This window comes from Felis catus, chromosome F1, assembly GCF_018350175.1.
Source record: "Felis catus isolate Fca126 chromosome F1, F.catus_Fca126_mat1.0, whole genome shotgun sequence".
NCBI classification, from domain to species: Eukaryota; Metazoa; Chordata; class Mammalia; order Carnivora; family Felidae; genus Felis; species Felis catus.
The window spans coordinates 45413302-45440122 of record NC_058384.1 but is presented as its reverse complement, the minus strand read 5'-3'; the positions used below and the strand labels follow the sequence as shown (position 1 = coordinate 45440122).

Here is a 26821-nt window from a genome sequence, read left to right as displayed (position 1 = left end):
TGTAGAAAAATATTGATGGCATTCAATATTTTAAAAAATATAGAATACTCATTTAATTTTTTATTCCACAGTCAGTTCTGATAAGTTGTTCATTTCATATCTATTTTCAAATGTATTGCTATTAGATTGTTTATAATATTTCTTTATATGATCTATTTAAACTCTATTCCACCTGTAGTCAACCACTCTTTCATTGCTAATATTTATACTTTTTGTCTCTTTTTTGTCTCTTCATAAGTAGCCACTGTTTTGTCAATTGTACTATTCATTTCAAAGAAACATTTTTTTTGCCTTTGTTGAACTTTTTGTTGCATGTATGTTTTCTACTTATTTTTCTCCGTTTTTATGTTTATTTATTTATTTTGAGAGAGAAAGAGAGAACCTGAGCTGGGGGAGGGGCAGAGGGAGAAGAGAGAGAGAATCCCAAGCAGGATCCCTGCTCAGTGCTGAGCCCAACAAGGCCCAGTCTCACACACCCTGAGATCATGACCTGAGCCAAAATCAAGAGTCAGATGCTTAGCCGAATGAACCACTCTGGTGCCCCTGTTTATTTTTCTCTTAAAGTTTTTTTCTGTATACTTTTTGGATCTGTTTTGCAACCTTTTGAAGTAATACTTGATTTCTAAGTTATACATTTAAAATTATAAATTTCTCAAAATGCTGCTTTAGTTATTTCAAATAAGATTTGGTATGCATTATTTTGTTATCCATTAAAACATTTTTTTATTTTTTATTTTTTGAGAAGGAGAAAGAGAGAAAGTGGAGGAAGGACAGAGAGAGAGGGAAAGAGAATCTTAAGTAGTCTCCATGCCCAGTGCAGAGCCCAACACTGGCTCTATCTGTTAGATCATGACCCGAGCAGAAATCAAAAGTTGGACACTTAACCAACTGAGCCACCCTGGTGCCCCTAAAATGTTTTTCTTAATACATTCATGTTCTTTGTAATACCCAAACATATGGAGGATATATTATTTATAGTTTGCCACTGATTTATAATATAATTTGTACTGTATTCAAAAAATATACTTTGATTTCACTGTTGAAGGTTTTTGTGATTTGCTTTTTTGGACTAGTATGTTTGTATGCCATATTTACAGTGTTTGCAAATGTACTTTGTAGGTTTGAAAAATAATATATAATCTAGAGTTCTTAGGCATAGTAGTCTAATTTGTCCATTAGGTCAAAATGATTCATTATAATTGTTCAAGTCTTCTAAATCCTAACTTTTTTGGTCTATTTTCTACTTTTTAAAACTTAATATCTATTTTTATAGAAGATTATCTTATTTTTCTAATGAAATAAATTGTATCTACTTTAGAGATACTTTACTGATTTCCAAAGGAAGTTGAGCAAAGCAGGTAATTACAGAAAGAACACAAGTCACCTATCTTCCCATGTACTTATTCCACCAAGCTATAAACTATTTTTATAGAGCAGATTTAGGTTACTGATAAGTGAATGTATTTGAATCTATTCAAACAGTTTCAACCAACTTCTATTTCTGCCCTACCAGAAAAGTTTATTTACCTCATAGCCGTGAAAGAATTTCTTTAAAATACAGGATACATTGTTCATTTGAATTTCAGATAATGAATAATGTTTTACCATAAGTACATCCCATATAATATTGGGGACCTATTTATTTTTTAAATGTATTCATTGTTTATCTGAATTTGAAATTTAACTGGATAGCCTGTGGTTTTTACTTGTTAAATCTAGAAGTTCCTCCTCTGCCCAAAACTTCCCAATGGCCTCCCTCCTCTCAGGGAGTAAAAGCCAAAGTAAAAACCTTTGTGGACATGGGAATCCATGCTTTGACCTTGGACTAACTCTTGGGTCTCGCTTTCTATAATAACATCCCAGTGTTATTCCAAAATATCCACATTGCCCTTCTTGCTATACCTGGACTACATCAAACACACTTCTGCCCCAGGGCCATTCTCACTTTCTTCAGGTGCCTGTGAAAATGGGTCACTTTTTGAGAGAGCTCCTCCCTGACCAGCTTATATAAAATAGCAATCATTTCCATATTCCCTGCCCTCACTCTCTTATCTTTCTTTCAGATACTTATCACCATCTGATGTTATCTAATTATTTTGCTGCCTCTCTTCCAATTAGATTTAGGCTCTATGAGGTCAAAGACTTTGTTTTTTTCACACTTGTATATACAAGGCCTAGAACTACACCGACATGTAGTAGGGGCTCAATACATTTTTGCAGATGGAATAAATGGAATAAAAAATTGTGTATCCATAAAGTAACATAATGTTTGCCATTTATAGTATTTTTTCCAGTGTACCATCACTCTAAGCATTGTATACACAACTCAAAGGGATTTTACTAAGAGAATTAAGGTGATATAAATGATTGTTCAACCAAAATTATATTTAATCTTCAACTGGAAAAAGTAATACTTATTTAGATGGGGGAAACAGCATTTATTTTCATGTCTTCTTATGATTTATTTAAAATTAAGCAAATAAATAAGAGACATTGAAGTTAATGACACTATCATTCTACTAGATATAGTGTTGAAAGCAATTAAGATTTTTTAAATAAATTTTAAATACACTCACTTATAATTTTAAATTTATTCATGCAATTATTTTGATTCATCAATATTTTTACATCAACTTCTATGTTTTTAAAAAATCTGATTACAAGTTCTTTTTAAAAATCAACATATTATAGAGTATCATAGTAAAGTCAGAGATGCATATAAACCTATCCTCACTAATAATGAAAACTAGCCTCATAAGTCCAGTGATACTTAATGATTGTACTTTAAGAAGATATTCTGAGACTGGGTTGGAGTTCCAAGTAACAGCTCATTCAGTTCACCCTCACCTGCTAAGGCATAGTATCTAAAGAATAATATAATGCCAACCAAAAGTGGTTGTGCCCAGTGGCTTACAACTTCAGCTATACACTGTGACAACCCACTACATAAATAGTCAGACCATCGAGTTTACATAGCCACCAACAAAGGCCTGCACTTCCCTCAAAGTGAATTCTGTTAAGAATTTGGATAATTTTCTTTCCAGAAGACATGACTTAGAGGCTTCCCATCCTATTACAGATGTCCCAAGAATATTGGGGGAAAGAGGTCCTGATCTCAATTACTTTCCTCCTAAGAGGCTCCTTGACCATGTTCCAAAGGTGATCATAATTTAGTGTTTAGTGTTTAGCATGGCAATCCAAGAATTCTATTCTCTACGGAAATGAGTGTTTACTTGCTTTACATTTGCACAACCAGAAAAACGGCCGTTCAAGGAATTATTCTGTAAGGAAAGTGTGGGCTATGCACCAATCTGGTCTTCATGGAGAAACAGTGCCTCTTCCCAGGTGCTCTGTCACATCATCATGAAAGTATAAGAAAGAAAACATGGAAACACAGCTTCATTAAAAGAAAAAAATTGCTACTACATTCTGATTTCTTTTTTTTTTTCATTAAAAAATTTTAACATTTATTCATCTTTAAGAGACAGAGAGAGAGAGAGAGAGCATGAGTGGGGGAGGAGCAGAGAGAGAAGGAGATACAGAATCTGAAGCAGGCTCCAGGCTCTGAGCTGTCAGCACAGAGGCCAATGCGAGACCCGAACTTACTGAGATCATGACCTGAGCCGAAGTCGGACACTTAACAGACTGAGCCACCCAGGCGCCCCCACATTTTGATTTCTTAATTCAAATGTTAACATTTACTCTAACACTTGGTTTAAAATATGACTTTGTAATTAAGATTAAAGTTTAGATATGACCTATTTGCAGAGACTATAATTTGTTGTCATTATTTCTACAGCTTTTGGGTAATCTATCATATTATTAAAATGCTTCACACACAATGAAGGAGAAAAAAATATTGCCTAGTTAGCACTACAAGACTCTTCTCAAACATAACTAATATTTATTTTGAACAAAATTGCTATAGAAAACTAAGTTGTATGAGATTTTATATGATCTCTACAACTACTAGGCAGTATCATACTGTGGAATGACTATGTTTTATTTCATCTGCGACACTATTCTTTTTGGTGGAAAAGATCTCTTAATTATTCTGATTTTAACATTTACCTTGTGGCTTAAATTCTAATAATATTTCTGAAGGTATAAATAAAATAGTTTAGTTCAAGATAGGAGCAATAATCATTCCCAAGTTCTCTCTCATAATGGTTCATTGCAGGGAGAATGCACAAAAAAAAATAGGAGGCAAGGACATTTTCCAGGAATTACAGCTGCAGGCTGTACTAATAACCTGGGTTCGGGTATCAAATTGACATTTCTGCTCTAGTGACAGCTCCATCTTAACCACTCAGCTCTGCCCTCTGTCTGTCTCTTTATTTCTCCTCTTCTGCTCAGTACTGATTCTACTGCCTCTGTTTCTACGCTTTCTCTCTGGGTATTACATTTAAAACTCCCAAACAGAGAGAATGTGATTGAATTGTTTTGTCACTATCAAATCGAGATATTCCCTGTCAGGTGCATTTTCTTGTTTGGTTTTTGCCTTCCCTTTTAACAAGGGATGTTCTTCATTCCAGTCTAAGATGGCCTTTTGTTTAAGAGGCTGATTCCTGCTTCAGTTACTTATGGAATCAGAGTCAAATGTCAAATCAAAGGGCTGTGAGGGTGAGTTATTTAGAGTTTCCTAGTCTGTTTAGTACTCTAGATATATTTAGCCATAAGCATGGAAGAAATATATTATTTTGGATATATTTTCAATTAAATAATTAGTGCTTATGAAGAATCTAACAATAACGTACAAATCCTTACCTGACTGAAAACGGCATGTTCTTCTAGTAATTGTTACTCCTGCGGCCCTCTTAGAAAGCATTACCAGTGCAAATGCACGTTATCTACACGTGTTCTTTCACTTAAAAAAAACATTTTTAAGTGTTTCTTTGTGAATTGGCTCTCTTTTTCATTTTGTTTTCATCTTAAAAACTTTAATAAAAAAAATTAAAAACGTCATCACTTAGATTTTGTGGAATGTTTGCCAGGGTCATAGCTCATATTTATTTACAATAATGCTATAATTGTAACAAACCAAATATCTTGTAATAGACATAGGCATTCATTGATTGGCATTTACATAAAACTAAAGGTTAATTTATTAGAATTTTTAGAAAGAAGATACAGAAAATGAATTTGTCAAATAAGTATTCCCCCAATATCAAAATTTTCATACTGATATTATAATAATTATAATTCTGACACAATGGTTGCCTTATTCCTGAAAGGAAAGGGAAACTTTAGCGGATGGAGTAGACGCTGACTGAGCCTGGGAAAACCAGGCAGATGGGAGTCTCTCAGATCCCCCTCTGCCTAATGCCCAGGTGTTATTTCCATGCTACTGTGGCCATTTCACAGAGAGATCAAGACTTCTTCCACACTGACTTTGGCACAAATTCAGCAAAGGTCCCACTGCTCTGGAAATCCCAAACAAATTTAAGGGGTTTTAATGACCCCCTGAGAAGAATTTTGACCCCAGGAGAGGGCAAGGCACAGAAAGATATCTTTTCAGCACCTAGCCATGACTATACAGTAGTCTCACTAAATTGTGCCAAACCTGCCACTCGAAATCCAGGACAGACTGTATGACCACTTGTAGGTTCACTCTATCGTTCGTAGTCCTCCCGGCTTCAACTTTGAGCTCAGCAAATATTTTTATTTTTCAAAAAGGCAGACTTATGCATAAAACGGTAGCTCATAAGACTAACTTTTCACTACCGACCTGTAAAAAGTTTAATTTGAAATTCAAAAATGATGTGTGACATTTTTTGGTCCATGCTGTATTTGTCTCCCCTGAGGCAACAACTGCTACTGCCTTTGAAAATCATGGGAAGGTGAACATCTAAAAAATTTACAAAGAAGCATCTTTGTTAAATGCTTTCCTGTATTATCTGGCTCCACTAGTCTCAGTAGTTGTAAACAACAAAAGGCAGGAATACAAGATATTCATAAATAATTCTTCGTATAGAGTAAAAGTAGTGGCACACTTCAACGAAAGTTTGGTCCAATGATTTTGTGACCTTAGTGTGAAACAACTATTATTTTATTTTGCATACATTTGGTACAAACTAAAAACAAAAACCTGGAATGCAACCTGCCACACTAGAATCTTAGTTCAGTCTATTTCTAGAATTTAAATTCGAGATTTTTGACTTTGGAACAAACCTATTAAAAGAAAAATACTGTGCTAGACACTATGTCTAAAGACATGACGCTCTTGAAAGGTAAATAAGGCAAGCACAGGAATAAGTATAATAACATAAAAAGTTAAAATAATTGTGAAAGTTAATAAAAAGAACCGTATCATTGTAGAGAAAGGAGTAGTAGTTACGAGAGGCCTCTTGCTAAAACAGACTCTAATACAGAAGATGTGATTTTAATAAGCTGGCTGCTTCTTTAAATATCTTCAGAGAATTTCCCTGACTTCCCTGTGAAGAAGGGGACTTTACTCATTATGTAGGGGGGACTTTACTCATTATGTAGGGGGGACTTTACTCATTATGTAGGGTAGCCAATCTCATGCCTGCCCAGTCATGAGAATTATTAGAATTTTTTGACATGACATCTTAAGGTAACCTTTGATAGATATACTATAAAGTAAGAACTCCTTGGTCTTACTGGCCTTAAAAAATCCTGAAGGTGTCCGTGAGCATTTAACATATAACAAAATATCCTTCACCTGAGAGTACTTCAGTTTAATAAGCCAACACCGGAAAAGCGTGAGTCATGGAGTTCCTGAGAGAATCTGCGTAGGACAACAAGGAAAGTATATGTTAGCGCTGTCTTCACACTTGCCCTATATTATGCAAGCTTTTAGCATGCTTGATATTTTATAATGTCAGGGAATACAAGGAGATTCCACTTACTATCCCCAATGAGAGGAGACAAGTTATAATTGATACACTGCCCTGAGTGTACGGGGGAGCGTTTCGTTTCAGGTAGAAAAATAATGGCCGGTTGTCCATAGAGGCTGTCCATTAACCGAGCTCTTCCCCCACTTCATTCTAAGATGGTGGGTGGCACAGCCAGTTCCATAGTTCTGTGTGGACAGATCTCACCAGAAGACTTTTTTGGTTAGAAGACTAAGAAAACCCATGCTTTAAAATGTCTTTGCACAGAGGTGACTGGGTGGCTCGGTTGGTTAGGCGCCTGGCTCTTGATTTTGGCTCAGGTCATGATCTCATGTGAGACTGAATCCCCTTTTTGGCTCAGTGCTGGGCGTGGAGCCTGATTAAGATTCTGTCTTCCTCTGCCTCTGTGCCGACCCGACTGGTGCGCTCTCTCTCTCTTTCTCTCAAAACAAACAAACAAAAAAAGTCTCGGCACAATAGAATACTTTTTTAAATGTTTATTTTTGAGAGAGAGAGACAGTGCATGCACAAATGGGGGAGGGGCAGAGAGAGAGAGAGAGAGAGAGAGAGAGAGAGATGGTCTGAACTCCGGAGCTGTGAGATGATGACCCAGGCCAAACTCAGACACTTAACAGACTGAGCCATCCAGACGCCCCTACAATAGAATAATTTTTAAACAAATAAAAACATAATGTACACTGGGCCAGCACTAGCACGGCACATCTATTGTTAAAATTACACCATTGCATTTTAATTTATTCTCCACCCTAGTGAACTATGGGCTCCTTGAGGAAAAGAGTCCTTTATCTAACCTCTTTGTCTAACAGCCTGTAACATCATCTCCATCATGTAGGTTTTCCATATGCTAAGAAACCTCAGGAACCTATAAAAAACCTATTTAACCTATAATTGTGAACATTGACATTCTCAGCCCAAAACTACCAAAAATTAATGTAGCAAGAGCAGTAGTTAAAACAACAGGAAACAAAAGAAAAAGAAAAAGAAAAAGAAAAATTTTTTAAATAAATCTTTATTAATGTATTAGTGCTTGATTATCTACCTACTTATTAGAAAATGACATAAACATAATTTGTAGGATAATTTGAATTGATAGTTTCATCATATATAAGACTATTATTGATTAATGATAAGGACAATATTTAACCTTATTTTAAAGTTTAGATTTGTCCTGTTTTTGGCTGTTGATATATATTGGCAATCCTAAACCATTTGACTATGTTTATGATAATATTGTGCTTTATTTTAAAGATAGAAAGAGAAATTTAATGGTTAAAGGGATCCACAAGTATAATTAAGGCATGCTAAACTGGTTACTTTTCTAAATCACTTTAAGGGAAGTGAAGCAACTTAGATGAACAAGGAATTATTTTAGACGATGCATTTCCTCAGCTCAGACATCCCATTTGTGACAAAAATCATCACAGATACTAACTAGAGTAAGACAGGCACCATGGCAGGACAGCTGAGATTAGAATTGGCTTAGTAACATTCCTGATGGCAAGGCACTAGAGGAAGTGATTTTTTCGTATGTCACCTGCAAAACAACGCATATGACACCAATTAGCGTTCAGCATTTCAAAAATAAAGCATCTCTTTTTTGTTTTATTTATTTTTGAGAGAGTGTGAGCAGGGGAGGGGTAGGGAGAGAGGGGAACAGAGGATCCAAAGCCGGCTCTGCACTGATAGCAGTAAGCTCGATGAGGGGCTTGAACTCACAAACCCCCGTGACAATGACCTGAGCCAAAGTCAGACACTCAACCAACTCAGCCACCCAGGTGCCCCCAACAAAGTATCTTTTTAAATATTTGAGTAATTTCTACATATTCTATGTTTTACCTAATGCCTTTCATTTAAATTTCAATTTTATTCCAGGAGTTAAAATCACTGACTCGGAAATAAGCTCCATGAAGGCCGGGACATTTTGCCTTGTACAGCAGTGTATCCACTACCTACACAGTTTATGACACATAATAATCCACAGTTCACCAATGATTATTTTTAATATAAAAAACGTTAGGGGGGCGCCTGGGTGGCGCAGTCGGTTAAGCGTCCGACTTCAGCCAGGTCACGATCTCGCGGTCCGGGAGTTCGAGCCCCGCGTCGGGCGCTGGGCTGATGGCTCGGAGCCTGGAGCCTGCTTCCGATTTGTGTCTCCCTCTCTCTCTGCCCCTCCCCCGTTCATGCTCTGTCTCTCTCTGTCCCAAAAATAAATAAACGTTGAAAAAAAAATTAAAAAAAAAAAAAACGTTAGGGCATGGGTAATTGAAGATTCCTAAAGGCTTGAAAAAAATCCTAGGTCAACACTCTTGTAAAAATATGGTTTATAATGTTTGCATTAAATATATATCATGCCATAAAAATACGACAAAATAATGTATCTTATATATTAAATCAATATTACTTATACTTCATGGTATATATCCTATAACTAACAATGCATATCTTAATGGTTATGTATTTCTGCCAACAATTTGTTCTAAACTATACCCTGAATAAAAATTTAGCTTCGAAGAATAGTAGTTAAAGTAACTTCTAAAAGTCCTAAAGATCTCAACTTGTATTTTGCCTTATTTTAAGCAAATATAAATAAATATATATAGTCATTCAAAACATAACACAGAAAAAGTAATTTTTCTGACATATATGAAATCAGTGAATGAGTCTAAAGCAGTTCATTTCATTCTGCTACAAATTGAAGAAAACCAAACTGGCATAAACAGTAATTAAATTTCAGGCACTGTTCTGCAATGCATGTTCAGCTTCTGAAGAATAAGCAGCTGCTTGTAAAATGTGGCAATCTCTTCCTCTTAAAAGAGGAACAGAAAACCTCTTGAAAGGCAGAGAATCCCACAAATGGAAGACTTTTTAAAAAATCTATGGATGAATAATAAACTTTCATTTGAACAAGTAGAAAACTGTGATACAGCCCTCTGCATGAATATTATAGAATGTTAGCGTTTCCATTAATTTCTTCTTATAAATTGTCAGGTTGAACACAAATCATTCAACTATCTTAGAAACTGTAAACTCTACATTTTATGCTATCTATAATCTCAGAAGGACACAATATTTAACATCAAATCGAAAGCCATCCCTAACACAGCTCAATAGGTAATGCTCACATGTATTTAAACCTATTTTCAGATTAAATCTGCTGCAATGGCTTTCAAATAAAGTACCATATCTGAAATCCCAGCACATCTTTTATTTGAACCCAAACTACTTCAAACTGAGTCACTTCTCCCTGATTAAAGCCTTGGCAACCACCACTGAGAGCTTGCTTTTAACATGTCAATTCATAGACTCCAAGAATTCTACTTTTTGTAATAAAGTTCACTCAAAGTTTGACAAATAATTGCAGATGTCAATTCAGGGGAGAGATGAAACCAAGAAGACCTATTTAAGGATGGTCACCTTTTTTCATATTTTCTACCTCTGCTGGAAAATTTGCAGATGAACAATAATGACAAAATGGAGTTTCTCAAACTGGATTTGACTTCTGCTGGCCAGAAAAAGTCCAGAGGTCACCACCAAGCACAGTCCTTCTCCAGCACAGCATATGCTTCTCAAAGAGTTTCTAGTGTTTTCTTTTTTGTAGAAATTACACTAACTTCCACCATCATTTTAAAATGCAGGTAACAGAACAGAGTGAGGAAATAAGAGCTCTAAAATTGCTTAAAATTCAGCATGCAAACCTAAACGCTTGACTCAGGAGGATTCCTTATGATGGTTATTCAAAATTTATTTACTTGTTATTTATACACCATGAATAACTGATTTCTTGTAAGGAGAAAACACACAAAAGTTTAAATAGGGTGTTTTATAAAATCAGAAATACCAACCACAAGGACGGAAATGGATAAATACAGTTTTTCCATGGTAACACAATTTAGATCCAAATGATAGCCTATTACCAAAAAAGTGTCAGTTCTGTTTAGTATATTTTATTTAAGAAAACAAGGAGGCATGCATTAAATGATTTAGAAATATTTCCAAAAGGGCCTAATTTTTATATTATTATCAATGGAAAATAAATGTATTTAAAAAAAAAACAGTAGACAAAAAATGCTACTTCATCCTTAATATTGCTTTTTAAACGCGAAGAGATTCCCTGTGGGAGATTTCTGGTTGGAAAAGATTGGTTTCTTAAGTAGCCTCCCGGACACTTAGGGCATGAAGAAAATTGCTTCAGTGCATTTGAATCAGACTTAGAAGAAAAACTAATATCAATAACATGTTCCCCCCCTGAGGTAAGTAATTTAGTCATTAGTCAACAATAAATCAGGCAGATTTCTACCCACTTTGTGGAAGCACTTACACCAAGAAATGAATAATTTCTTATAAAAAATATGTATCTTTGGTGTAATTGGGAATTTATATAAAGAAATGAGATTCAAACAAGTATAACTCAAATTGTGATTAAGTTACATAATACAATTTCTGGTTTAAATAGATTTAGTTATAATATAAAGAGAAAAAAAAATACTTTCTTCCCACTTCCTATCTCCACCTGTCATTCCAACCTCTACTCCCCAGTTTAGTTCTATAATGAATATAGAAATTCAAAACATAAGTGTTCCTTTATATGACTATGCTAGGACTTTAAATTTTAAGCAATTTATGGGTAAATTTATGAACAAGTGAATTTCAAAACTTACTTAGAACCCAGAAAGGGAGAATCAATGACTTTCAGTTCATTACATTTGCTCTATCACAAATATTTTTTGCTCTTAAAAATGTCCGGTACAGGAAATAAAGTACTGCCTTTTCCCTTTCCAAAAACATTACACAAATTTTAGCCAAGATATTTTGTTGAGTGACTTTGTATCCAGAATAGATAAAAGTGAGAACCAGTTATTGGCAAGTACTTAACAATATTTTTTTGTTTCTTTCAGTTCTTTTTTTAAAGTTTATATTTAAATTCTAGTTAGTTAAGATATAGTGCAATATTGGCTTCAGGAGTAGAATTTAATGTTTTGCCACTTACATATAACACCCAATGCTCTCTCTTTCATTTCTTATAGAAATGTGATTGGGGAAAGGACAGTGAAAAGAACAAAGATCTAACCAATAATCTCCATAAATTTCTTTGTCACATCAGGTATACTTTTTGGAGGAAAAAACTCACCACTTATATAGAGCTAACCCTTTAAAATACAAGGATATCAGAACTAATTGTCCCACAATCTCCTGATATCTCAAAAGAGAGAAGTAATAATATCAGGATTATTCACTGTTGTGGGGTATATTTTCTGTTCATCCAAAGAAGAATATTTGTAACTATCTGTTCTTGAATTTTCTTTGGGAAACAAATGTTCCAAGTGAGATGATTATGTTTTTTACGTATTGAAGAAAAGAAGATTCTGCATTGCTTTAAAAATTCAATGTAACCTAAGTAACAATAACTTAAGAAAAACACATTCTAAAGTGAAAATAGCTTTTGACCTTATACAACGTCAGATTTTCAGTATCAGGAAGAGATCATTATTCTCAGCATGGTGCCATATATGTTGCAAAAGTGCAGTGTCTAAAGAATTTTTTTGTAGAAAGCAATTTTGTCATATTATGTGCTTACCAAATTATCCCTTTGGGATGAAAAACCTTTGGCTTTTGAGTTAACTCTTGGTTCACTTGGATCAAAATTGAATGTGAAAAACAGTGAAAAATAATAACATAACTTCATAAAATGTTGTATAGCTCAAATGAGTTTTCTGTGTGTGGAAAGTGTCTTTAAAAACCATTATAAAGGGGCGCCTGGGTGGCTCAGTCAGTTGGGTGACCGACTTCGACTTGGGTCATGATCTCCCAGTTTGTGGATTTAAGCCCCGAGTTGGGCTCTGTGCTGACAGCTCAGAGCCTGGAGCCTGCTTCAGATTCTGTGTCTCCCCCTCTCTCTGCCCCTCCTCTGCTCATGCTCTGTGTCTCTCTGTCTTTCAATAATAAATAAATGTTAAAATTTTTTTTAAAACATTATAAAAAATCTTCAATTTATGATGATGATCAGTCATAATGATAAATAAAAGAGTCTGCTTCAAGATTTTACTATTGCAAGACAACACAATTTTTCATAAATTTAGGAGTCACAAGATTATCTGAAAATACCTAGATGTTTAACGTGAACAATTCATTTCACTATGACCATCACGCAAAGATCAGACTCCCCAAAACTGTCAATATGAATTAAATAAAATGTAATACAAAATAAACATAGTAAGATATATATCAAGTATGGTAACATAACTTTCAAGGCTTTTGTTTATGTTGCAGTAATAAAGGAACAATTTAGACAAAATGTAAATATAAAAATTTATATCTCAGGAGGATTCACTGCAATGTTGTATTTAAACACTAATACAATGTTTAATAGTATTAATAACATAATATTCTAATTTTCCTAGATTAAAGAGGCCCTTAAGAGTAAACATTTACCCTTATACATTAGGTCCTGGAATTTGTGGGCTCTTTGATCTTGCACGCATTCTTCCATATTAAGTGCATATTGATTTAGGCAGTAATCACATTTTTTTTTTAAATGTATTTGATGACACACGTATTTGTGTGGAAGGAAGCCCCTAAAATGCCCTCCAATGATCCCAGTCTGCTGGTATTTTTTAAAAAATTTTTAATGTTTTACTTTATTTTTGAGAGAGAGAAAGACAAAGCCCAAGTGGGGAGGGGAACAGTAAGAGAAAGATGCAGAATCTGAGCTGTCAGCACAGAGCCTGACGTGGGACATGAACCCAGAAACTTGGAGATCATGACCTGAGCCAAAGTCAGATATTTAACCAACTAAGCAAGCCACCCAGGCGCCCCCTAGTCTGGTATTCATTTGAGCCCTTTTGTCATACCTTCCCCTTAGTACAGGATATATATATTGACTTGTTTCTGAAGAACAAAATATAGCAACAGAAATAGTAAGATGTCTTTTCTGAGATCACTACAAAAAGACTATGGCTTCTATCTTAGGTGCTCTCTCTCTTGCCCTTGCTTGCTTGCTCTGAAGGACGGCAGCTGCCAAGCTGTGGGTTTCCTTGTGGAGTGGGCTGCTGTGGGGAGTCAGAAGATTTAATTGCAGATCAAGATGGAGCTGAGAAAACTGGACCGCAAGACGGCAGTGTTACATAATGAGTCTTTAGGGCCAGTGCCTAGACTGAGTTGCAGGGTGAGGGGATGTCCCTCAGGACAGGTGACCTTCCAGAGACAGAAGCGGAGCCGTAGCCCAGAAAGAGAGGAGGACAAGAGAACTTCAGGATGAACTCTAGAAAATCAGAATGGGTCCTTAGGTACCTAGGTGAGGCCACTGAGCAGCAAAGTAGGGAGATTGGGTCAGAAAGCTCCAAAGGCCAGCAGTGGGTTAGGGATTTTACAGTCACAGGGTCTGTCTTAAATATGGCTAGCAGATATTGGGTGCAATTTCATGAGATATGCCAAAGAGAAAGTCTCTAAATTGCTAACCAGCAGGCTGATTTGAGTTCTATTTAAGGAAATTGGATGTGTAAGAATTTTAGTTTTGTGCCAATGGATTTTGAGCCAATGGTCATAGCCTTCTGTGAAGAAGTAAACAATATCAGGCCAATATGTAAGGGCAACTTTTGGCATTTTTATTATGTAACACCCACTTGATATGGAACTGGGTTTTTCAGCCAACGGCCAGAGGGTATTTGACGCCTGCCAACAGCCACCTGGGTGAGCTTGGAGGCAGATCAATTCCCCATGCAAGCCTTGAGATAACTTGAGTCCCGGTGAGCAATGTGATTATGGTGTGAGACCTTGAGCCAAAGATGCCCAGGTGAGCCATGCCTAGATGCCAGATCCATGAAGCCTGTAAGATAGTAAAAGGTGGTTGTTTGAAACCACTAAGTTTTAGAGTAATTTGTTTCCCAAGTTACATGATTATTATAAAAGGGATAATCCTATGCTTTCTTCACCTAGAGCACTTTGAGATCTATATTGCTTATTTATATTTAAAACAAAAAAATAACACAAACAAAAACAGTTGAATCCCACTTTCCAAGTTGGAATGGATATTCACTCAACAAACGGACTAAAATAAATGCTCATTATACATATGCAATTTTATAATTTCAGTAAAATGGACTGAAAACAAAATGCCTTTTTATTATGTATTTATTAGAATAATAATAAATCTTTTAATAGAGAAGCTGAAAAATACATAATAGATCCATTAAGGTAGAAACTTATTTCTTGTCCAACAGATTCTAAAATCACTATCTTGAAAGTGGGTAGGGTTTCCTCTAAACAGAGAAATAGGGACCAGTTTCCTTTTATCTCTGCCACATTCAGTAAACTGTCAAAGTCACCAACCCCATTTACATCAAGTTTGCATAAGGTGGGGAAAATGGAGGAAAAAAATGTGGGGAACTATCTATTTCTTAATCATACTGGCCTAAAATGCTATATATCACTTCAACTCTTATTCACTTGGTAAGATCTGCCACACTGTCAGATCTAAATGGAAAGCAGGCCTGGAAAATACAGGCCTTAGTGAGGCATCCAATTCTCAGACAATATACTATTGCCAGGAAAGCACACATCTTTGGCCTGCCCTTGTGGGTACGTATATTTCCACATAATGAAGGGAACATACTTGCCCCCACCAAGAGTAACAACACAAAGCATAACATGATTTAAACTGAGTGCAAAAAATGTTACACTTCGTGCTCATATGCTTGACGACAAAGGAATGAAATTATTTCACTAATAGAAATATGAAGCAAGATGTTTGGGCTAATCTTCACTTTTTCATTCAACTTCTAATATTCAGATATTCCTATATTCCTTTCTAAGAATTTGTATTATTCTCATTTTGTGTGTGTGTTTTAAGCACTTTAAATCAAGACAGGAAAATGACAATGAAATCAGATGCATGATTTTAGAAATGGGCCAGAACAGGGGCACCTGGGTGGTTCAGTCCGTTAAGCATTTTCAGCTCAGGTTATGATCTGATGGTTGATGAGTTTGAGCCCCATGTTGAGCCCTGCACTGATAGCACAAAGCTTCCTTGGGATTCTCTCTCTCTCCCTGTCTCTCTGCCCCTCCACTGCTCATTCATGTATTCTCTCTCTCTCTCAAAATAAATAAATAAGCTTAAAAAGGAACGAAATGGGCCAAAACAGAAAGCAGTAAATACCTAATTAATAATGATGATTAAACAGATTTTTTTTTTAGCATTTAATGCACATATAGTTGGGTCATCAACATAATAGAATTTAAATTTCAGTTACACTACTTTTTAGATGTGGAATTCTAATCTCATTACAAGCTTGCAGTTCCAAGAAAACGTATTCAAAATGAATCTTAAAATTGAAACTCTACACTCATCACTCCAGGCCCAGATAAACTCACTGAGGAATGTTCTGCAACATTTAAGGAACAACATCAATTATACAGAAAATAGGTGAGGAGGGATGACTTAACAACCCATATTATCAGGCCAGCATTGTTCTTATAACAAATTCAGTTAAAAATGCTATAAGAAAAGAACATAGATGCAAAAATGCTTAACAAAATAGTAGCATACAAATCCAAAAACACATAAAAAGGATAATCATGAGAACTAAGTAGGATTAATTCCAGGTATTCAAGTATGGTTCAATATTTGAAAATCAATTATTAAAATCAACCTTATTAACTAAACCTATTAACTGAATACATAAGAAAAAAAAAGATCATAAGATCATAATAATAGAAATTAAAAAGTATTAAAGTATTCAAACAGTTCAACATTTATTTATGATTTAAACTCTCTGAAAACTAGAAATAAAAGAGGACTCCTTTAACCAAATACAGTGCCTTCAAACCCCTATGGTCACATACTTAAAATAAAAGACTGAATATTTTTCCCCTAGGATCTCTCAGCTACTCAACATTGTACTGAAATTCTAGCTAGTGCTATAAAGCAAAAACAAAACTATACAGATTTGAAAGAAAAAATGAAAACTATTCACAGAGAACATCATTTTCTATGAGAAATTTCCAAAAATTCTAATGGGACAAAAAAGTGAGTTCAGAATGGTAGCAAGATGCATAGTAAATATACATAATTCAAATGTATTATTTTATATCAAAAATATGTACTGCATCAAGATGTTGAAAACTAAAAAACACTAATGAAATAGTTTACAGAAAATCTAAATAAATGGAAAGATAGATTGTGCTCATAGATTAAAATACTTAGGATTATAATGAAGATAATTCCCCCAGCTTCAAATTTTAAGTTCAAGATAACCCCTATCAAAATGGCAGCATAAATCTTTGTAGCTATCAATTGTTGATTTTAAAATTTATGTAGAATGGCAAAGGACCTAGATGAGCCTTCTAAAAATTCTGAATAAAAAGAATGAATTTGAAGAATTAACATTGCATGACCTTAAGGCTTATAATAAAACTAATTAATCAAGAGGGTGTGGTATTGGAAAAAGGCACATTTATCAAAGAAAATGAACAGAGAGCCTAGAAATAGACACACAAAATATAGTCAATTCATTTTCAACATCCGTGGAAAGATGAATTAGTGAAAAGTCACTTCAGCAAGTGGTGTTGGAACTATTGGATGTATATATGCAAAAAAAAAAAAAAAGAAATTAAACAGCATCTATCGCACAACTCAAACAAAAATAATTCAAAGAGGATCAGATATCTAAATGTAAAATGTAAAGCTATAAAGATTATGAAAGAAAGCAGGAGAAAATATGTATCACCTTGGGTTTGGTGATGAGCTTTTAGATAATAAGAAAAGTATAATCCATGAAAGAAATTAATGATAAATGGAACAATGAAATTTTACAACTTTTGCTTTACAAAAGACGCTGTTAAAAAAAGATAAGCAAAAAATATTTGCAAATCACATTTCTGATAAAGAACATATCCATAATAGAGTAAGAACTTTCAAACTCAACTATAAGAAAACAACTGATTTTTAAAAAAAATTTTTAACTTTTATTCATTTTTTGAGAGAGAGAGAGACAGAGACAGAGACAGAGTGTGAGTGGGGGAGGGGCAGAGAGGGAGACACAGATTCTGAAACAGGCTCCAGGCTCTGAGCTGTCAGCACAGAGCCTGATGTGGGGCTCGAAGTCATGGATTGCGAGATCATAACCTGAGCCAAAGTCGGACACTTAACCGACTGAGCCACCCAGGCACCCCGAACAACCCATTTCTTTAAAAGATAAATAAATAAGCAAAATTGATCAGGCACTTCACCTAAAAAGATGGATGACAAGTAATATCTTTTTTTCCATTGGGACATTATTTTTCATCAGGAAACATGAAATTAAAATCATAATGAAATATTACTACACACTTATTAGAATTGCTGACCATATCAAAGATGTTAAAAAGATGCAGAGCAACAGAAACTCTCATTAATTGCTAGTGGATATGAAAAATGGTACAGTCACATTGGAAGATAGTTTGTTAGTTTCTTATAAAGCTAAACATACATTTATCACTTGGTCTGGAAATTTCACTCCCAGTTTTTAATCCTAGTGAATCGAAAATTTATTTCATGCAAAACTCTCTACATGAATGCTTATAGCAGAGCTACTCATTATCACCAAAAAAGACAGCAACTTAGGGGGGAACATCCCTCACCATAACAACAACAGAAAGCCTCCTAAAACAAATAATTGTTATAGCAAGTTTCCAGGATACAAGGTTAATATACAAAAGTTAATTGCTTTCTTATAAACCAACATTGAATACTTGGAATTTGAAATTAAAAATTACAATATCATTTATATTAGCATCCTCTGAAAATGATTAAGTATACATTTAACATGATATACAGAAGACTGTATGAGAAAAACTACAGAACTCTAATGAAAGAAATCAAAGTGCATTTAAGTATATAGAGAAATATTCCATATACATGTATAAAAAGACTCAATATTGCTAAGATATCAGTTCTCTTGATCTATAGACTCAATGCAATCCTAATCAAATCTTAATCAAAATTCCAGCCAGTTTGTGGATATTGCGATTCTAAAGTTTATATGGAAAAACAAAAGACAATCAAAAGTATCAAGTCATTAAAAAAAAAAAAAAACACTGAGAAACTGTCACAGACTTGAGGAGACTAAGGAGACATCATGACTAAATGCAATGTGGTTTCTTAGATCTGATACTAGAACAGAAAAAGGGCATTAGTGGATAAACTGGTGAAATTCCAAGGAAGTGTGGAGTGTGGGTTATAGTAATATGCCAATATCCATATTTTAGTGTTGACAAATGTACCATAGTTATGAGAAAAATTAGCATTCAGGGAAATTGGGTAAAATGTGAATAGGGTCACCATACTACCTTTGCTACTTCCCTATAAACCTAAAATTATTCCTCCAAAAAATATATACTTAGAAAAAAAAGGCAGCCAGAAAAAATAAACATGCGTTACTTCAAAAACTAATTAGATTTTGTTTTGCAGTTTTCAACAGAAACAATTAAACTTTTTGCACAGTTTTCGACAGACACAATGGAAGACAAAGACAATGTAATTACATTTTTAAAGCTCTGTGTGAAAGAAAAAATCTACTGATCTAGAAATCTATAACCAATTTTAAAAATCCTTCAAAACTGAAAGTGAAATAATGACATTTTGAGGACAAAAAAGCACTATAAAAATTATTAAAGACAGTTCTTCAGGCTGAGAAGAAGTAACATCAGATGAAAGCACAAAATTGCTAGAAGTCAAGAACACAGAAAAAGATTAAAATGAAAACAAATATAAGAGAATATTAACGGTTTAATGAAATAATAATATTTAAAAGTAAAATACGGCAATAAGAGCACAAAGTGTGGGATGAGGGGTATAAATCAAAAAATTAAACTATTATTGAATCTTGTGGTTTTTTAAGTTGTTTTTAATCTTGTTAATTAGGGAAGTCATAAATGCACCATTGCAATCAATGTACACTATAATAAATCAATGATGCTTGTTTCAATTGACGGTAATTTTTTTAATTTATTTTTTTAATATGAAATGTATTGTCAAATTGGTTTCCATACAACACCCAATGCTCATCCCAACAGGTGACCTCCTCAATACCCATCACCCATCCACCCCTCCCTGCCACCCCCCATAAACCCTCAGTTTGTTCTCAGTTTTTAAGAGTCTCTTATGTTTTGGCTCCCTCCCTCTCTAACCATTTTTTTTCCTTCCCCTCCCCCATGGTCTTCTGTTAAGTTTCTCAGGATCCACATAGGAGTGAAAACATATGGAATCTGGCCTTCTCTGTATGACTTATTTCACTTAGCATAACACTCTCCAGTTCCATTCACATTGCTACAAAAGGCCATATTTCATTCTTTCTCATTGCCATGTGGTATCCCATTGTGTATATAAACCACAATTTCTTTATCCATTCATCAGTTGATGGACAGTTAGGCTCTTTCCATAATTTAGCTATTGTTGAGGGTGCTGCTATAAACACTGGGGTACAAGTACCCCTATGCATCAGTACTCCTGTATCCCTTGGGTAAATTCCTAGCAGTGCTACTGCTGGGTCATAGGGTAGGTCTATTTTTAATTTTTTGAGGAACCTCCACACTGTTTTCCAGAGCAGCTGCACCAGTTTGCATTCCCACCAACAATGCCAGAGGGTTCCCATTTCTCCACATCCTCTCCAGCATCTATAGTCTCCTATTTTGTTCATTTTAGCCACTCTGACTGGCGTGAGGTGATATCTCATTGTGGTTTTGATTTGTATTTCCCTGATGAGTAGCGACGTTGGGAATCTTTTCATGTGCCTGTTGGCCATCTGGATGTCTTCTTTAGAGAAGTGAATTGACAGCAATTTCTAATTTCTATATTTTCTACTATATATATTAAGTAAATATATACTAACATACGAAATCACAAAATTTGTAATTCTTTTTAAAATAATCTTGAGAGGCGCCTGGGTGGGTCAGTTGATTAGGCATCAGGCTTTTTTTTTTTTTTTTTTTTTTTAAAGACAGTCATTTCTCTTTATTTTTTTTTTTAATTTTTTTTTCAACGTTTATTTATTTTTGGGACAGAGAGAGACAGAGCATGAACGGGGGAGGGTCAGAGAGAGAGGGAGACACAGAATCGGAAACAGGCTCCAGGCCATCAGCCCAGAGCCTGACGCGGGGCTCGAATTCACAGACCGCGAGATTGTGACCTGGCTGAAGTCGGACGCTTAACCGACTGCGCCACCCAGGCGCCCCTAGGCATCAGACTCTTGATTTCAGTTCAGGTCATGATCTCACTGTTTGTGGAATCAAGCTCTGCATCAGACTCTGTACTGACAGCACAGAGCCTGCTTGGGATTCTTTGTCTCCCTCCCTCTCTGCCCCACCTCCACTCATGTGCGCGCTCTCTCTCTCTCTCTCTCTCTCTCTCTCTCTCTCTCTCTCTCTCTTCTCTCTCAAAATAAACATTAAAAAAATAAAATATTTTTGAGAACTTCCACTTATGACCATGCAGAATAAATATGCCTTGTTTGCATTCTCATCATAAACACAAGGAAAACAGAACAAATTATATAAAGCTAACTTTTTCTGACACTGGCCAGAAAAACCAGTGCATGACCAAGAATTCTGGGGAAAAGGACACATGAAGCAAGATTGATAATCTCCCCCAGACCTCTGACTAATGACATTTTTATCCTGCAGCACAAGCAGGATGACCCCAGGCAGAGATGGCAGCCATACTGAGTTATGAAGATAGAGATGGAAGTCTTGGGAGAGTCTGAGGCAGCTGAAATATGTAGAGCAGAATAAATAAAGAGGGCAGAGTTATGCAGAGAAAATTTTTAAAAATCTGCATAGGCTACTCCATAAGAAATTTGCTGATTACTAAACCATAAATCATGGGGTGAAACCCCATGAGACCAGGGAAAGAGCAGTTGTCAGCCACACAGTCTCAGAACTTAAAAGATGTCTGAGTATTGACCATACAGCAGAGGGTTGTCTCATTGAGCATTGGACCTATCAGTAGTAATAGGAGAAGAAGGACTAAGAGATTCATAGACTAAAAGCTATTCTAGACCTGCCCTTAAACTTAAAATCAGATTAGAAGTGATCTAGCTGATCTGAAAGTAACTTAATTGCCTGCCATTAAGAAAGAAAGAAAGAGAAAGAAAGAGGAAGGAAGGAAGGAAGGAAGGAAGGAAGGAAGGAAGGAAGGAAGGAAGGAAGAAAGAAAGAAAGAAAGAAAGAAAGAAAGAAAGAAAGAAAGAAAGAAAGAAAGAAAGAAAGAAAGAAAGAAAGAAAGAAAGAAAGAAAGAAAAAGAAAAAACAATCAACATTCTAGGTGAGCCTGGGTGGTTCAGAATCAGTTAATCAGTTAAGTATCTGACTTCAGCTCCGGTCATGACCTCACAGTTTGTGAGTTCTAATGCTGCATCAGGCTCTGTGCTGACAGCTCAGAGCCTGGAACCTGTTTCAGATTCTGTGCCTCCATGTCTCTCTGTCTCTCTGTCTCTCTCTCAAAATCAATAAACATTAAAAAGTTATTTTTAATCAACATTCTATCTAGAAATCCATAATACAACATTCATGGTAGGCAATATTCTTTCAAGAGTTACTAGATGCAAAGTAACAGAAAAGCGTGACCCACAAGCAAGAAAAAAATGAGTCAGTAGAATGAGACCTAAAAAGCAATGGAAGACATTTAGAAGACCACAGAAATAGAAGACAAAGATGTTAAAACATCTTAAATAGAAGTATTTAAAGAAAACATAAATTTAGCCAGAAAAAAATAACTTCTAAAGCTGTAAAACTCAATATCTAAAGTAAAATTTTACCAGACAGGCTCAATACTAGATTAGAGTATGAATAAGAAAAATTAAGTAAACTTGAAAAAATAGCATGCCTAACTCCAGACTGTTGAAGCAAGGGGAAAAAAAATTAAACAGATGGAAAGAAAGAAAAGATGATAAAGAAGAGAGAGAGGGAAAGAGAGAGGAAGGAAGGAAAGAAGGAAGGAAGGAAGGAAGGAAGGAAGGAAGGAAGGAAGGAAGGAAGGAAGGGAGGGAGGAAGGAACAGAGGGAGGAAGAAGGAAGGAAGGGAGGGGGAAAGGAGCAGGAAAGAGGCTGGGAAGGAAGGAAGGAAAGGGACAGACATTCTTGGTGGGGCAATACCAGTTTACCACATATGTATTGGAGTCCAAGAAAAAATAGGGGAGGATAAAAATATTTAAATAAGATGTGAAGGAATAGTGGCTAAATAATCAAAATGATGAGCATTATAAACCTACAGATCCAAGAAACTGGTGGGTAAATAAACTAAGTCTTTTAGAAAGACAACATTCTTGTGTCCTGGGAAGAAAAGAGAGTATGTATGCATCTGAATTAGGAAAAGAAGAAAGAATGAATGATGTGTTCAGTCTTAGTGTCTACCACACTGCACAAAAAATCATTACTTTTCTTTAATAAAACATCCTACTAAGGGGGCCTGGATGGCTCAGTCTGTTAAGTATGACTCTTCGTTTTGGCTCAGGTTATGATCTCACGGTTTGTGGGACTGAGCCCCACACCAGGCTCTGTGCTAACGGCAGGGACCCTGCTTGGGCTTCTCTCCCTCTTCCTCTCTCTCTGACACACACACACTCTCTCTCTCTCCATCTCTCTGTACCTCAAAAATAAATAAATAAACATTAAAAAGAACATCCTACTAACTCACATGTATTCATCAGTAGGAAGTAGAGAATCAAAAAGAAAAAAGGAGCAGAATCAATTCATAAAAACAAAAACAAACAAATTTTTTTTAAAAAAGCAAAGAAAAATATTCAATCCCTTGGGGTACCTGGGTGGCTCAATTGGTTAAGTGTCCAGCTCTTCATTTTGGTTCAAGTCAGAATCTCATAGTTGAGATCAAACTCCATGTTGGGCTCCAAACTGAGTATGGAGCCTGCTTGGGATAATTCTCTCTCTCTCTCTGTCTCTCTCTCCCCCACCACTCACTCTATAAAGAAACAAACAAACAAACAGACATTTTTTTAAAAATATTCAATCCCTTGCAAATTTAAACGAGAAACAACTTTAGACCACAAAGTGGACATAGTTTGATTTTGTTGTTTTGGTAGTTATGTGAGTGGTGATATCCAATCTTACCTAACCTTTTGAGATAAATGTGGAGTTACATAGGATCTGTGAACATAAATTTATAGTCATCATAGGAGGCTGTGGAAATCCAAGGATAAACTGATAGAAATCATTAATAGTTAATAAAAAATAATTATCTCAATATGTACATTCCAGAGATGGGAAGAGTAGTCATTTTATGTATCTCTTTGCTGGCCACAAAATAAAAATGTCATCTACATTAGACTTTTGCCATCAGCTTCTGATCCAATATATACAACTTTTATCTGGATTTTTCTTCTAAACCTTGATATTTGGGTATTTATAAAAGCATGTATTTATAAATGACTATGTTGACATTTAGAATTTATAAAAGGTTATAAACACCTTTTACGTGGACAATGGGACATCCATAAACAAACTATTTCATTTCAACTTATGTATTTTTTCAAATGTTTTGCTCTCTTGAACCAGGTCCCACAAGTGTCAGTGTCAAACTGTTTCCTCCTGAATATATATGTTATGTAATATATATAAGCTATTGCATATAACATGAAGTTAGAAATAGAGAACACTTGGAAAATTAATGTTCATTAAATGTCAGCTACTACCAGTTTTAAGAGAATATAACTGTCCTTGATAAAATTTGTCCTATGTCTCTTAGAGATTAGTTTATGAAATACTCCTCCATGGAGATTGCTGCATTTTTAAGTAGAACTGTAATAACTGATCTTAGTCTTGGGATAAATCTGCTTCAACTTCACGTATTTTTAAATTGCTTTCACAGGCTGAAGCTCAAGTCACCTAAAAAGTACCTTGTTACATGAGCAGCAAATGTTTTAATAATCCCATTTAAAATACAATGAAACTTAGATCAATACATTTATAAGAAATGAAGATTGTGATGTTCATCTTTCTAATTCAGTGTTCTTTCCTCTATGGCAATGACTTACTAATTGTCTTCTTTACACTCTAAGGTTATACACGGAGCACAAAAACACTAACAAGCATGTTTTGTGTCTCTGATTACCACTGACTATAATGCAGGTGTGTTTTGAAACTTTGATTTTAAGGGTTGCTGCATTTCAGGATGACTAGGAGTGAGAGAGTGTCTTTAATGTTTTCCTGAAATTTAAAATAAATACAGATTTAATAAGCTTCTGTCAGCTATGGGATTGGACCTACAAGTATATTTATTCATGTTTCATCTCATTCTTTTCACTTCACTGCCATTAAACATGTAGGAAATCACAGAGTTGAATTGCCCTGATAAGCTTATACTAATTTCCCAATAGCATATTAGTTTCGTACATGAATGCAAATAGAATGGTGTTTGGCAGTTTAACTAAAATTAACAGTGGCCTATTATACTATATGGTAGATAAATAAAATATGCTAAATATTATACTGTGCTAATATATTAAACAACCCTTATATGGATAAAAATATATCCCCAATACACACATATATATGTATATATCTATTTAATTTACAGTTGATACTGATAAAGATTGATAGATTGATAGATTGATAGAGCTTGCTATCGATTTGTGTAACAAAATATAAATTTCTGTAAAGTATGTATTATTATATTCATTATTTTAATTAATTTCACACATTTTTCACAGGGCACCTGAGTGCCTCAGTCAGTTATGCCTCCAACTCTGGATCGCAGCTCGGGTCATGATCTCATGGTTCATGAGTTCAAGCCCCATATCTGAACTGTTAGCACAGATCCTACTTCGGATTCTCTTTCTCCTTCTCTCTCTGCCCCTCCGCTGCTTTCTCTCTCTCTCTCTCTCTCTCTCTCTCTCTCTCTCTCTCTCTCTTAAAAATAAACATTAAAAAAAAATCTTAAAACAAATTTCACACATTTTTCTTTCATACTCAGAAGAGAAGCAAAAATATAAATATCTAAAGATCTTCATTTCATTGTGCATTTTCATTTCATTTACTTTGCTTTCATGTAATCTTATTCAAGAAAATATCACAGATAAAGGGTAAATAATAATTTCACATTCATAAGTGTTCTAATGAAAAAGAAAGGTAAGATTCATTGATACTGAATAGTGAACAGATTCAAAAGAATAAAAATATCAAATATGTCATGATGAGTGAATTGAAATCTAATCTACACATAGCACCCACTCCTAACTACTGAATCTATGAAAAAAATGTATATATGCCATGTTCAGATTTAGATAGAGTTCCCTTTATCCCTGATAATTTAAGGATTATTTAGAATTGTGTTGGGAGTTCCCCGGTACAGAATGCCTTTGATGTACATAGTGATTGATGTAGTTTTGAAAAAGGTATAAGAGACAAAAAAAATAACAAAGGTGTTACAGAATATTTTTTTCTAATATTTGAGGCATATAACTTCATTTCAGGTTGTAGAGTTAGAGTATACAATTTGAATAAAACTGAAATCCCCAACATCTAAAAGTTTTACCAAAAAAGTCAAGAGATAATGTTTTGACCAATAAACCAACAGTGTTTATTTTATACTAGAGAAGAACTTTGATGCATAATAGGGAATTTGCAAAAATAAGCAAGCTTTTTGTTGTTTTTAAAGTTCAAAGTACTGAGTCATTCCAAATGAATTAACCACTTAATTAGGAACTATAGGGATTGCATGAATGTGTTATGTAATTCCTGTGCAAATATATTCAGAAGCTTGAACTAGAAAGATTCAGAGAGAAATAAAATAATATACCATCAATGAAGACATAAAGCTTTATATTCTCACTCATAGTTTGCCCAAGCCTAAACCATTATAATTGCTAAAGCAATTGCAAGAAAAATAAGGTATTCTAAATCTTCTAAATTTCAAGAAATAGAAGTTCTGTAAATCAGAGTGAAAGGCAGAATGGTGGAAT

General features: G+C 34.9%; 1 long non-coding RNA gene across 3 annotated transcripts in view; it reads right to left on the bottom strand.

Annotated features, from left to right (window-relative positions):
- Positions 1-483: 483 nt before the first annotated feature.
- LOC123382792 overlaps positions 484-26821 on the bottom strand; it is an 88302-nt gene continuing 61964 nt past the window's right edge. Inside the window, exons 1-4 of one of the 3 annotated variants that reach the window (XR_006591755.1) lie at positions 23665-25551; positions 8311-8412; positions 4768-6751; positions 484-3350 (exon numbers count right to left, since the gene is read on the bottom strand). This is a non-coding gene — a long non-coding RNA (uncharacterized LOC123382792). Of the gene's footprint in view, positions 3351-4767; positions 6752-8310; positions 8413-23664; positions 25552-26821 lie in introns of those variants that run through there. The other 2 variants (XR_006591756.1, XR_006591757.1) reach the window with 2 other exon arrangements.